Below are 14,845 nucleotides of genomic sequence, written 5' to 3'. Positions count from 1 at the left end.
GTAAATTCTACCAGGTAGGATTTGAACCCATGCCCCCAGAGCATTAGCCTGGCCTTCTGGGCTATTAGTCTAATGAAAGTACCACTACACCACCATTGTTACAGTGACCCTCCCCAGTCCAATAATTGATGTATGTGCTTGGCTGAAGAGCCACTGGTGCGAAACTGCCATCTTTGGAATTATGATTAAATGTCTCTAAGTCAGAATCACCCCTAAATGTAACGATACCATTGCACCAAGGACCACTGCTTCGCCCGGGATGGCCGACCTCAATTGGTGATACCGCTGCTCAATTTGGTACTGGAGTGTGGCCACATGGGCGGTGTAACACTCCCTGTTAACACACAGCCTGGTCATTGGGAATTTGCTGCTAAATTATTCATAGGCCACCTTAAGACCATAAGACATAGGAGCAGAAGTAGGCCATTCGGCCTATCAAGTCTGCTCCACCATTCAATGGGATCATGGCTAAACTGATAATCAACTCCACTTTACTGCGTTTTCCCCATAACCCTTGGTTCCCTTACTGATTAAAAATCTGTCTATCTCAGCCTTGAATATATTTAATGACTCAGCCTCTACAGCCCTCTGCAGTAAAGAATTCCACAGATTCACTACCCTCTGAGAGAAGAAATTCCTCCTCATCTCCGTCTTAAATAGGTGAGCCCTTACTCTGAGATTATGCCCCCTGGTCCTGCACTCTCCCACAAGGGGAAACAACCTCTCAGCATCTACCCTGTCAAGCCCCCTAAGAAGTTTATATGGTTCAATAAGGTCGCCTCTCATTCTTCTAAACTCCAATGAGTACAGGCCCAACCTACTCAACCTTTCCTCATAAGAAAATCCCTCTGGGGTCAACCTAGTGAACCTTCTCTGGACCCTCCAATGCTCATATATCTTTCCTTAGATAAGGGGACCAAAGCTGTTCACAGTATTCTAGGTGTGGTCTAACTCATGCCTTGTATAGTTTTAGTAAGACTTCCCTATTTTTATACTCCATTCCCTTTGAAATAAAGGCTAACATTCCATTTGCCTTCCCTATTACCTGCTGAGCTTGTATGTTAGCTTTTTGTGATTCATGCACAAGGACTCCCAAATCCCTCTGTGCTGCAGCCTTCTGCAGTCTTTCTCCACTTAAATAATATTCAGCTCCTCTATTCTTCCTGCCAAAGTGCATAACCTCACATTTTCCCACATTATATTCCATCTGCCAAGTTTTTGCCCACTCACTTAACCTGTCTCTATCCCTCTGTAGACTCCTTTGTCATTCTCACCACTTGTCTTCCTACCTATTTTTGTAACATCCGCAAACTGAGCGATAGTTCATTCACTTGCCTCATCTAAATCATTAATATATATTGTAAATAATTGAGGCCCCAGCGCTGATCCTTGTGGCACTCCACTAGTTACAGATCACCATCCTGAACATGCCTCCCTTATCCCAACTCTCTGTCTTCTATTAGTTAGCCAATCCGCTATCCATGCTAATACACTACCCCCAACACCATGGGCTCTTATCTTATTAAGTAACCTTATGTGCAGTACCTTATCAAACGCCTTTTGGAAATCCAAATATATTACATCAACTGGTTCCCCTTTATCTATCCTGCTTGTTACCTCCTCAAAGAATTCTAATAAACTTGTCAGGCACGATTTTCCCTTCATGAAGCCATGCTGACTCTGCTTGATTAGATTATGTATTTCTAAATGCTCTGCTATTACATCCTTTATAATAGATTCCCACATTTTCCCAATGACAGATGTTAAGCTAACTGGCCTATAGCTACCTGTTTTTTGTCTCCCTCTTTTTGAATAAGGGTGTTACATTGGCCGTTTTCCAATCTTCTGGGACTTATCCAGAATCTAAGGATTTTTGGAAGATTACTACCAGTGCATCCACTATCTCTGTAGCTACTTCCTTTAATATCCTAGGATGCAGCCCATTAAGTCCAAGGGACTTATCAGCCTTTCACCTCATTTCCCTAGTATTTTTTCTCTAGTGATAGTTATATTTATTTCCTCCCCACTTTTGCCCCTTGATTATTTAGTATTTTTGGAATGCTATTAGTGACTTCTATCATTCAAGACTGATGCAAAGTATCTATTCAACTCTTCTGCCATTTCCTGGTTCCCCATTATTATTTCCCCAGCCTCATTCTCTAAAGGATCTATATTCACTTTGGCCTCTCTCTTCCTTTTTATATATTTAAAGAAGCTCTTATTTTCCATTTTTATATTGCTTGCTAGTTTACACTCAAAGTTTATTTTCTCCCTCTTCATTATTTTTTGGTTTTCTTTTGTTGGTTTTTAAAACTTTCCCAATCCTCTGGCTTACCACTAATCTTTGCCACATTGTATGTTTTTTCTTTCAATTTGATCCTATACTTAACTTCCTTGGTTAACCATGGTTGGTTTACCCCCTTCCTAGAATGCTTCTTCATCACTGGGATATATCTTTGTTGTGAGTCAAGTGTAACACAGTTGTTTCTGACCCAGGTTTCTCACTCTCAAGCTGAATGCTACATTCCACCATGTTATGGTCACTGTTTCCTAAGGGACCCTTTACTCTGAGGTCATTTATTAAACCTGCCTCATTACACATTACCAGATCCAAAATAGCCTGATCCCTGGTTGGATCCACACATGTTGTTCTAGCAAACTGTCCAGAATACATTCTGTGAATTCTTGCTCGTGGCTATTTTCCCAATCTACATGAAGATTAAAGTCACCCATGATTAATGCACTGCATTTTTTACATGCCCTCATTATTTCCTGATTTATTCTCTGTCCTACAGTATAACTACTGTCAGGGAGCCTACAGACTACTCCCACCAGTGTCTTCTTCCCCTTGTTATTTCTTCCCTCCACCCATATGGATTCTACATCTTCTGATCCAAGATCATTTCTTGCTATCATACTTATTCCATCTCGTACTAACAAAGCTACCCCACCACCCTTTCCCTGCTGCCTGTCCTTTCAAAAAGTCACATACCCCTGAATATTTAGTTCCCAGCTTTGATCTCCTTGTAACCACGTCTCCGTAATGGCTTTAAGATCATACCCATTAACCTCTATTTGTGCCGTTAATTCATTTATTTTGTTCCAAATAATCTGCACTAAGGAAAGAGCCATTAATTTTACCTTTTTACCATTTTTCCCCCTTTAACCCTATTTGCTGCTGTTTTTTTATGTTTGTACACTCTGTCCCTTCCTGTCACACTCTGGGTATCTTTACCTAAATAGCTGACCTGCAAGGCTGCTATATCCTTTAGCTTTGTTAGCCTATGTATCCCCTCCCCAGAACCCTCCTCACCCCACCATTGAATTTAAAGCCCTCTCTACAGCCCTAGTCATTTGATTCGCCAGGACACTGGTCCCAGCGCAGTTCAAGTGAAGCCCACCCCACCCAAACATCTCCCTCCTACCCCAGTACTGGTGCCAGTGCCCCATGAACTGAAACCCATTCCTCCCACATCAATATTTGAGCCACATATTTGACTTTATTTACTCTATGCCAGTTTGCCTGTGGCTCAGGTAGTAATCCTGAGATTATTACCTTGGAGGTTCTGATTTTTAATTTAGCTCCTAACTGTTCAAATTCTTTCAGCAGAACCCCCTTTCTAGTCCGATCAATGTTGTTGATACCAACGTGAACAACGACAACTGGATCCCTCCCCTCCCACTCAGCAAGTTCCTCTCCAGCCCTGAGGAGATGTCCTTAACCCTGGCACCGGGCAGGCAACTCAGCCTTCGGGACTCACGCTCATGGCTCCAGAGAATAGTATATCTATCCCCCTAAATGTACTGTCCCCTGCCACTCCTATGTTCCTATTTCCTCCCCGCACTTGAATGGCTCCCTGTACTATGGTGCCGTGGTCAGTTCGCTCGTCCTCCCTGCAGACCCCACCCTCGTCCACACAGCTTGTTGGACAGCTGCAGGGGCCAAGGCTCCTCGAACGTTACCCCCTGGGTCCCCCATACCTGCTTCACCTGCAGTCACACCCTCCTGTTGCTGACCAAATTTGAATTACCTGATCTGAGGGGTGTGACTGCTTCCTGGACTAAAGCGTAACTCTCCCCCCTCCCTGATGTGGTGCAATGTCTGCAGCTCGGACTCCAGCTCCTTAACTCAAATGCGAAGTTCCTCGAGCTGCAAACACTACAGATGTGTTCACTCTGGATCACCTTGGTGTCCAATGGTACCCACATGCTGCAACAGCAACACATCACCCACCCTGCCATTTCTATCGTATTTTATTTAATTACTTAATTAATTACTCTAGTATCCCTGGCTCTATATACTTTATTGTAATTGTTTTACACACCAGTATTGATCTTATACTTATCAAGCTATTTTTAAGAAAAAGAGAAAAAAAAGACTTACTTTAACTTTAAAGACTAGAAATACTCACCAGTCCTACTCACCAAACAGCTGCTCTCCGCGCTCTTTAATGGTGAAGAAGGGAGGTGAGGGAGAAGGGGAAGGAAGGAGAGCAGGACAGATAGATATGGGAGGAGAGTGGGAAAGGATGGACAGTAGGTCATCAGTAGAGTGAAGGAAGGAGGGTAGAGAGAGGGGGGGAGATGGAGAGATAGTAAAAAGAGGGAGGGTAGAGATGGAGGGAGGGTAGAGAGGGAGCTGAGGAGTGGGTTGAGAAAAAGCAGAGAAGAGGGTGGGAGAGGGAAGGAGAGAGGGTGGACATGGGGACAGGGAGAGCCAAGTTGAGTCGGGCATAGAAAAGAGAGGGGACAAAGCATGATAAATGGATCCCAAGCCAGATGGTGTGAAACTAGGCACAAACCCGTGTCTTGATAGCTTGTTTATTAACAGAATGTAGCAATACATATGTCTGTCTCTTATCTACTAACTCACCCAGTGTCCCAGCAGTCTCTCTTTATATGTGCTCAAGATACTTAATCAATCGAAACCCTCCGCCTGTTTGTCCTTAACCTTAACAGTTTAACATTTAACTTAACATCAACAGGACAGGGAGGAGGCTGGAGAGGAAGCAGAGCGAGGAGCAAAGAGAGAGGAAAGGATGGAGGGTACAGAGAATGAGGGATGTGAATAAGGAAGGCAGGGCGGTATTATCATGCATAGTAGCACCATCAACCTCCAGCCTATCACAGGCAAGGAAGCTGTGAAAGGAGGAGCCTATAAATCTGTTAGGAGCGTATTTATAGATGCAGCAGTCAGTGCAGTTACAAAGCAGCTCTGTCCGTCTGAGGAGATTCCTCAAAAATTCTTTCCAATTACTGCAGCTGGTTCTAGTATTTCCCAACCTCTCCTCCTTTCAATAAACTGTAAGATCTGATTTGTGGGTCTAACACTGCAGAGACACAGTCTTACTGATTCCCCCCTCCCCTCCCCATCTCCACTGCCTGTCAACAACGTTTGACCTTTGTCAGGCTACAGTTTCTTCCTGTGATCTGGTCAAGTGGCCTCGGTCATGTACACAATGGCCAGAGCCAGGTCTGCTCACACCCAATACCCACCCACAGCGGAGACTGGTGGTCACCAATCAGGGATCCCTTAAGTCAAATGTGAAGCCTCCACTGCCACCACTGCTGAGGTCAGTTTGAATCATAGACTGATACACCACAACAGGAGGCCATTCAGCCCATCATGCCCTTGCTGGCCCTCTGAAGGAGCTATCCAATTAGTCCCACTCCTCTGCTCCTTCCCCCATAGCTCTGTAACTTTTCTCTCCTTCCAGTATGTGTGAGGTCAGCACAGACTAGAGACTGAATGTAGGACCTTCCCAATGTGCCTGTCTCTGTATCTCACCGGCTAGGAGTAGTATTCTCACCCCCTGAGTCAGCACGTCATGGGTTCAAATCCCAGGTAACTGACTTGGGCGTATAACCTAGATTGGGGGTGTTTTATTATGTTAGAGGTGCTATTTAATATAGGTTGTTGTTGACTTCCCAGTTTGGGAATATTGTATTGTATGAGGCACCCTTTTTAAGATGAAATGTTAAACTGAGCTTCCTTCCACCCTCACAGATGGGCCCAGGAAGTCCTGTGACACTACTTGAAGAGTCGGCCCTGGTGCCTCAGTCATTTTTCAACCAACAGTGTCGCCAACAGATTATCTGTTCATTTATCTCATTTGGTGCTTGTGGGATCTTACTGTGCACTACTTGGCGACCGCATTTCCCCATATTAACGCAGCGACTACATTTCAAAAGCACTCTGCGAGCTTTAAAGGGTGTCCTGAGGTTGGGGAAGGATGTTGTGGTGTTACACGTTCTTCCTTTTGAGGCATTTAATTCTGTTTTTTTTTGCTCTTCCTGTAGGTGCAAGTAGAGGAGCTAACACCTTCAGACACGAACACCGGTCTATGAACAATTGAGGGGCAGCCCCTCTTTATCCTTCCTCCTTGGAGGGACACCCCTGCCCTGAGAACAGTCAGTCCCAAGCTTACATCCGAACCAATCAGGATTCTTGTTTTATTCATTCATGGGATGTGGGCGTCGCTGGCTGGGTCAACATTGTCCTAGGTCAGCATTGCCCTGGGGTGTTTAGAAATTGAAGATTGATCACCAGGAACAATGCATCTGTTTGCATCGCTGGACAGAATGCATCATAACATGAAAATAATGGTGCATTTTTTAAAGAAAACCTCCATTGAACTTATTAGTTGTAGAAAGACTTTGGAGGTGAGAAAAGGGAGGCTTACTAAATTGGGAACCTGCCCTCTGAAATTTGGTGTTCTTGCATTTGTCCGGATGAGTGATTTTTCTTTATTTTTGTTCTCTTTTCAGCAATTTTCAAGTTGGGAATCATTCAGTTGGGTTTGCTGGCTTCTCAATTGGCTACAGAAAAGCAAGATGGACATGTCAGTTGACCAATGTTGAGGCAGAGCTTTGGGAGATGGGAGGTCATGTGATGGCAATCTCCAGGGACACATCTAGCCAGAGTTGGCAAGTCAATCCCGCCACACTATCACACGACAAGTTCAACATTTTGCAGTTTGCTTGGCACTCCCAGCCCCTGTTAAAAGGCACCCCCCAAACATTCTCCACTAGCGGGTAAGGGCACTGCTCCTTTTTGTACTTTTGACCCTCAGACCAGGAATGACCTGCAGTCCATGCTGAGATGATCCCGGCAGAGGCAACGATTTTGACTTGAGAATTTGGAGGGAGACGATGAGGGCCAGGGTGGGTAAGTTAGGATTTCTGCTTCAGATCACTGACTCGGTGTGTAGCACTCTCACTTCTCCTTCAGAGGTCACGGGTTTCATCCCACTCCAGAGGTTTGAGCGCAAGATCCAAGGCTGAAACTCCGGGACCAGTGCTGAGGGAGTGCTGCAGTGTTGGATTTGCCATCTTTCAGGTGAGATGTTAAACCAAAGTCCCGCCTGCCCGCAGGTGAATGTAATAAGTTCCCGTAGCACAATTTTGAAGAAGACAGGGGCGTTCTCCCTGAAACCCTGAGGCCAATATTCAACAACATCACTGAAAAAAATAGAACATCTAATCATTATCACAGCTTGGGATCTTGCTGTGTGCAAATTAGCTGCTGCATTTCCTGCACTACAACAGTGTTCAATTCAAAAGCACTTCATTGGCTGTCAAGTAGGGAGACAGTGGTGTGGTGGTGATGTCACTGGATCAATCTAGAGGCCCAGGCTCGTGCTCTGGGGGCATGGGTTCAAATCCCACCATAGCAGCTGAAGGAATGTAAATTCAGTTAATAAATTTGGAATTGAAAGCTAGTCTCAGTAATGGTGACTATAACAACTATCATTGATTTTTGTAAAAACCCATCCTACTCACTAATGACCTTTAAGGGAAGGAAATCTGCTCGCTTGGCCTACATTTTTATTATATTCAATCATTCACGGGATGTGGGTGTCACTGGCTGGGCCAGCATTTATTGCCCATCCCTAGTTGCCCTTGAGAAGGTGGTAGTGAGCTGCCTTCTTGAACCGCTGCAGTCCATGTGGTGTAGGTACACCCACAGTGCTGTTAGGGAGGGAGTTCCAGGATTTTGACCCAGCGACAGTGAAGGAACGGCCGATATATTTCCAAGTCAGGATGGTGAGTGGCTCAGAGGGGAACTTCCAGGTGGTACTGTCCTTGTCCTTCTAGATGGTGGTGGTCGTGGGTTTTGAAGGTGCTGTCGAAAGAGCCTTGGTGAGTTTGTGCAGTGCTTCTTGTATATGGTACACACTGCTGCTACTGTGCGTCGGTGGTGGACAGAGTGAATGTTTGTGGATGGGGTGCCAATTAAGTGGACTGCTTTGTCCTGAATGGTGTTGAGCTTCTTGAGGAACTCCTGCAGTGATGTCTTGGAGCTGAAATGACTGACCTCCAACAACCACAACCATCTTCCTTTGTGCTAAATACGACTCCAACCAGCGAAGAGATTTCCCCCCCGATTCCCATTGACTCCAGTTTTGCTAGGGCTCCTTGATGCCACACTCAGTCAGATGCTATCTTGATGTCAAGGGCAGCCACTCTCACCTCACCTCGGGAGTTCAGCTCTTTTGTCCAAGGTTGAAGCAAGGCTGTAATGAAGTCAGGAGCTGAGTAGCCCTGGCGGAACCCAAACTGAGCATCAGTGAGCAGGTTATTGCTAAGCAAGTGCCGCTTGATAGCACTGTTATTGACCCCTTCCATTACTTTACTGATGATGGAGAGTAGACTGATGGGGTGGTAATTGGCCGGGTTGGATTTGTCCTGCTTTTTGTACAGGACATACCTGGGCAATTTTCCACATAGCTGGGTAGATGCCAGTGTTGTAGCTGTACTGGAACAGCTTGGCTAGGGGCACGGCAAGTTCTGGAGCACAAGTCTTCAGTACTATTGCCGGAATATTGTCAGGGCCCATAGCCTTTGCAGTATCCAGAGCCTTCAGCCATTTCTTGACATCACGTGGAGTGAATGGAATTGGATGAAGACTGGCAACTGTGATGTTGGGCACCTCTGGAGGAGGCTGAGATGGATTATGCACTTGGCACTTCTGGCTGCAGATTGTAGCAAATGCTTCAGCCTTATCTTTTGCACTGATGTGCTGGCCTCCCCCCTCTTTGAGGATGGAGATATTTGTGGCTCCAGCAATGTGGTTGGCTCTTCTGAAATGGCCTAGCAAGCCACTCAGTTCAAGGGCAATTAGGGATGGGCAACAAATGCTGGGCCTTGCCAGCAATTCCCACATCCCAAGAGAGAATTTTAAAAAAGTGCCTTGGGAAGGCCTGAGGGTGTAAAAGGCACTATATAAAGGCAATGTTTCTTTATTATCCAGAGCTGGTATATTGGGCATTTTATAAAATTCAAGGTTAAGCTAATGGTTGTTGACGGGAGCTGATTTTACAGCGGTTGGAACATTGAGCATTCACAAACAATAACAAGGAGCTCAGAATTGTTTATGTGCAGGCACGTTATTATATTTTAAGCTGGATAAGATGACTTTGGAATCAATTATTCACTTGCCTACGAGTAACAAGAGGTGATTATATAATTATGTAAGTGTGTGAATATAGAGCTGCAGACAAAGGTGTTTTTTTAATGTGCTAACAATTGGAAGCAAGACAAAACCTTATGTAGATAAAGCACCTTTCACATCCTGAGAACAACTTAAAAGTGCTTCACAGACAATGAGTTGCTACATAGGAACATACGAGTTAGGAGCAGGAGTAGGCCATTCTGCCCCTTGAGCCTGATCCATCATTTGACAGGATCATGGCTGACCTGATCGGGGCCTCAATTCTACTTTCCTGCCTGTCCCTGATACCCTTTGATTTCCTTGTTGATCATGAATCTAACTCAGCCTTAAAAATATTCACTGACCCAGCCTCCACCGCTCTCTGGGGAAGAGAATTCCAAAGATTAACAACCCTCAGAGAAAAAAATTCCCCTCATCTCCATCTTAAATGGGAGAGCTCTTATTTTTAAACTGTGTCCCCCTAGTTCTAGTCTCTCCCACAAGGGGAAACATCCTTGCAGCATCCACTCTGTCAAGTCCCCTCAGGATCTTATGTGTTTCAATAAGATCACCTCTAAATTCCAATGGATATAGCCCCAACCTGTCCAACCTTTTCTCATAAAATAACCCTTTCATACCAGGGATCAGTTGAGTGAACCTTCTCTGAACTGCTTCTAATGCAATTATATCCTTTGTTAAGCACAGAGACCAAAGCTATACACAGGACGCCAGGTGTGATCTCACCAACGCCTTGTACAACTGGAGCAAAACTTCCCTACTTTTATATTCCATTCTCCCTTGCAATAAACAACAAGATTCCATTTGCCTTCCTAATCACTTGTTGTACCTGCATACTAACTTTTTATGATTTATGTACCAGGACACCCAGATCCCTCTATATCTCACAGTTCTGCAATCTCTCTCCATTTAAATAACACACTGCTTTTCTATTTTTCCTGCCAAAGTGAAAAATTCACATCTTCCCACATTATACTCCATCTGCCAAATTACTGCCCACTCAAAACCTATCTTTTCGGGTCTAGTCACAGTTATGCAGATAAATTGATGGCTGCATACAATCATGTTATTTTTGGGCAGAATGGAGGTGGTTGGATAACTCCCCATCAGTCATGACTGGAGACCACACTGATGTGTGTGACTGGAATTGACTTTACACACAGAGTTTGTGTTATGTAACTATCCTCCACTATCTGCATTATGCTGGTGAAATAACTCCGCTTTTATCAGGAGACATCGCTGCAGTTTTTGTCACAAGTTCTGTTTGTTGCAGTTTGTGGAGACTCTTTCTAAATGGGCTCTGTAGTGCACTGTTCAAATAGACTCTGTAGACTGTTTACTGTAATGCGCTATTTAACTAGACTCTGTAGACTGGTGTAGTGTACTATTTCAATATACTCTGTTTGCAGTTTAAGTAAGTTTTGTTTGCCGTAGAATAGACTGCTTACTGTGAGTCCTGTTGTAAGTCCTGCCCTGCTTCTTAGTCACAAGTAACTCATTGGCAGACGCAGTGGTTTCAATAGATACCCTATAAATCGGTATCAATCTACACACAGCAAAGTACTCCAAATGGTTTTGCGATAAACACTGGTTGTAATACCAGGCAAATCCACTTACTCCTCTTTGAATAGTACCATGGGATCTTTCAGCCACCTGAGCAGGCAGGTTGGGGTCTTGGATTAAATGAAGAGGTTTTGAACAGAGACCATGATAAACGTGTTTATACCTAGGGTTGTGAAGGTGTCTAATTCACTTCTGGATAGTGTTGCCAACCTTCCAGGATTCCCCCTGTCTCCAGGAATTGAAGATTAATCTCCAGGGCCACTGTTTAAAAATAAAGAGTCACCCATTTAAAACAGAAATGAGGCAAAATCTTTTCACTCAGAGGGTCATGAGCCTTTGGAACTCTCTTCCTGAAAGGGCAGTGGAAGCAGAGTCTTTGAATATTTTTAAGGCAGAGGTGGACAGATTCTTGGTAGGCGAGGGGGTGAAAGGTTATTGGCAATAGATAGGATGCAGATTTCAGGTTACTATCAGGTCAGCCATGATCTTATTAAATGGTGAAGGGGCTGAATGGCCTACTCCTGCTCCTTGTTTGTATGTTCGTATGTAGGGCACTGCCCAGGAGAACATTCATAGGAGGAGATTAAAAGATAATCTTCTTTTAACACCTCAGTTTTATTAGTTACAAAAATGTTGGTGATGGGAAGGAAAAGGCTGTTTGACTGACAGTCAAGAATCATCCAATTGGTAAATGAAGAATCTCTCCGCTTTCCAATTGGTCACAGGAGGGCAGGGCACCACGAGGATGGACATGTCGGATGGCCAGTGGGGAGAGATAGAGGCAGGGCAGTTGGCGGGAGGAGGTCATGTGATTAACCCTCCAGGAATACATCCACCCAGAGATGGCAATGCTACTTTCAGGCTTTGAGACAGTAGCTATGGCAACAGTGAACATTCTAGAGATGGGCACTAAATGCCGGCCTGGCCAGCAAGGCCTACATCTCACGAAAGAATAAAAAATAATTGAAGATTAGACTGGATATTTGGAGGAAGGGATATGGGAACAGGGTGAGTAAATGTGCTCAGGGGTCTATGCTCGTGTGGAGGGGAAATGTTGACATGGACAAGTTGCTTGTAATTTCTGTGTGTTTTAACATCTCTCATCAGAAAGACAGTACCTCTGACTATGCAGCACTCCCTCCACAACCCACCCCCACCCCCATTTCACTTTCTTTCCACTGCTACATTTCCTTTCCTCTTCTGAAGCTACTGACTTTTCTTGGGGTGAATCCATTGTCTCTGCCCAACTAGGCTTTGACCATGGATAGAGGATTGGCTAGCTAACAGGGAACAGAGAATAGGCATGAATGGGTCATTTTCAGGTTGGCAAGATGTAATGAGTGGAGTGCCATAGGGATTAGTGCTGGGATTTCAACTATTTACAGCTTATATCAATGAATTGGATGAAGGGACCAAACGTATGGTGCTAAATTTGCAGATGACACAAAGATAGGTAGGAACTTTCTTAACTTACTTAAGTTGTGAAGAGGACATAAAGGGTATGCAAAGGGATTATACATAGGTAGGCAAAAATTTGGCAGATGGAATATAACATGGGAAAATGTGAACTTGCCCACTTTGGCAGGGAGAATAGAAAAACAGCATTCATTTAAATGAGGACAGAACTCTGGGGTACAGAGGGATCTGGATGTCCCAGTGCATGAATCATAAAAAGTTAGTATGCAGGTACAGCAAGTGATTAGGAAGGCAAATGGATGTTGTCGTTTATTGCAAGAGGAATGGAATATGAAAATGGGAATGTTTTACGACAGCTGTAAAGTGCATTGGTGAGACCACATCTGGAATACTGTGTACAGTTTTAGACTCTTTATTTAAGAAAGGATATAAATGCATTAGGAGCAGTTCAGAGAAAGTTTACTGTACTGATACCTTATGAGGAAAGGTTAGAAGGGTTTGGCCTGCATCCATTTGAGTTTAGAAGAATGAGAGGCGACCTTATTGAAACAAATAAGATTCTGAGGGGACTTAACAGGGTGGATGCTGAAAGGTGGTGTCACTTTGTGGGGAGACTAGAACTAGGGGACATAGATTAAAAATACAGGGGCCCCATTTAAGATGATGATGAGAATACATTTTTGCTCAGTTGTCACGAGTCTTCGGAACTCTCTTCCCCAGAGAGCGATAGAGGCAGGGTCAATGAATATTTTTAAGACAGAGGTAGAAAGCTTTTGACTCCCTTGATAGTCTAGAATCTAACAGGGGTAGGCGGAATGTGGAGTTGAGGCTACATCAGATCAGCATTAATCTTATCGAATGGTGAAGTAGGCTCGAGGGGCCGAAAGGCCTAATCCTGCTCCTAATTCGAATGTTTGTATGGGAGGCAGAGTGACAGCCAAACCCAATGCTCCACCTGCCTGGGCACACATGCGTCTAGAGATTGTCAAATGGGCAGCTGCTGCCTTAGTTCTCCTGCAGGATTTGCATTTGCCTCATGAAATTCCCTTGGTTCTGCACTTGCTTAAAAACTGTCAACTCTCTAACTCCTTCCAGGTCTGACGAAAGGTCGTTTCAACGTTAATTTGGTTTTTCTCTCTCCACAAGTGCTGCCTAGCTTGCTGAATGTTTTCCCAACTACTTTCTGTTTTTAATCGCAGAGATGGCCCAATGGGAATTAACCATCCGGTGCTAATGCCAGCTGCAGTTGCTGCCTTAGCTGAGAAGAGGGACGAACACAAATGAAAATTCGAGAGGGGGTGCAGGAGCAAAGGGACCTGAGGGGTGTATGTGCTCAAGTCATTAAAGATGACAGGTTGAGAAAGTAGTTCAAAAGGCATCTGGGATCCTGGGCTTTATAAATAGAGGCAGAGTGTACAAAAGCAAGGAAGTTATGAATTAGCCTTTCTAAAATACTGTTTCAGCCTCAACTGGGGTAGTGTGTCCAATTCTGGGCACAACACTTTAGGAAGGACGTGGAAGTATTTAGAGAGAGCGCAGAAAAGATTTATGAGAATGGTTCTAGGGATGAGGGACTTGCTTCAGTTACATAGATAGCTTGTCCTCCTTAGAGAAGAAAGGGTTGAGAGATTTGACAGAGGTGTTCAAAATCATGAGGCAGACTAGACAGGAGGTAGAGAGAAACCGTTTGAGAAGCACAACGCACCAATTTAAGGTGGCTGGCAAAAGAACCAAAGGTGACATGAGGAAAAATATTTTTACACAGGAAGTGGTTAGGGTCAGGAATGTGCAGCCTGAGGGTGTGTTGGAGGCAGATTCTATCACAGCTTTCTAAAGGGAATTGGATAGGCACCTGAAGAAAGTTTGAAGGGCTACAAGGAAAGAGTGGGGAGCTGGACTAGCTAAATTGCTCTTGCAGAGAGCGGTCACGGACCCCCTTGATGTTAAAACCCCATGGACTCCCTGTGCGAGCACTGGAAAGGCTCATCTCCCTGTTAAAGACAATCACAGCCAATGAATTAATTTTGGACTGCAGTCAGGCATGGCAGTCAATTTGCACTCATCATGATGCAGTAAACCGCAATGAAATAGATGAAGGGGTTATTGTGCTTTGTTGATTGAAACAAAAACATTGGCCAGGATCCCACAACTCGCCTGCTCATCCTCAAACAGTGGCCCAGAATTCACTGCCATAGCAATAGCGGTGCCAAACACCACAAGTTAAACCACTGCGCTCCTTAGTCCACTGATGCAAATTCTTCTGAGGATTTGCTGACAGAATAATGCTTGACTGTGAAAACCTCCACAGCTGTGGTTAGCTGTAGATTGTAAGGCAAATGTGAGAAATAGGTAAAATCTGTTCCTGCTGGTTTTATGTCTGAGTGTGGGAAAACATATTAAAGCAAGCAATGGTCT

The sequence above is a fragment of the Cetorhinus maximus genome, chromosome 29 (genome assembly GCF_964194155.1).
Source record: "Cetorhinus maximus chromosome 29, sCetMax3.hap1.1, whole genome shotgun sequence".
NCBI classification, from domain to species: Eukaryota; Metazoa; Chordata; class Chondrichthyes; order Lamniformes; family Cetorhinidae; genus Cetorhinus; species Cetorhinus maximus.
Note: the sequence above shows the minus strand (reverse complement) of the source record.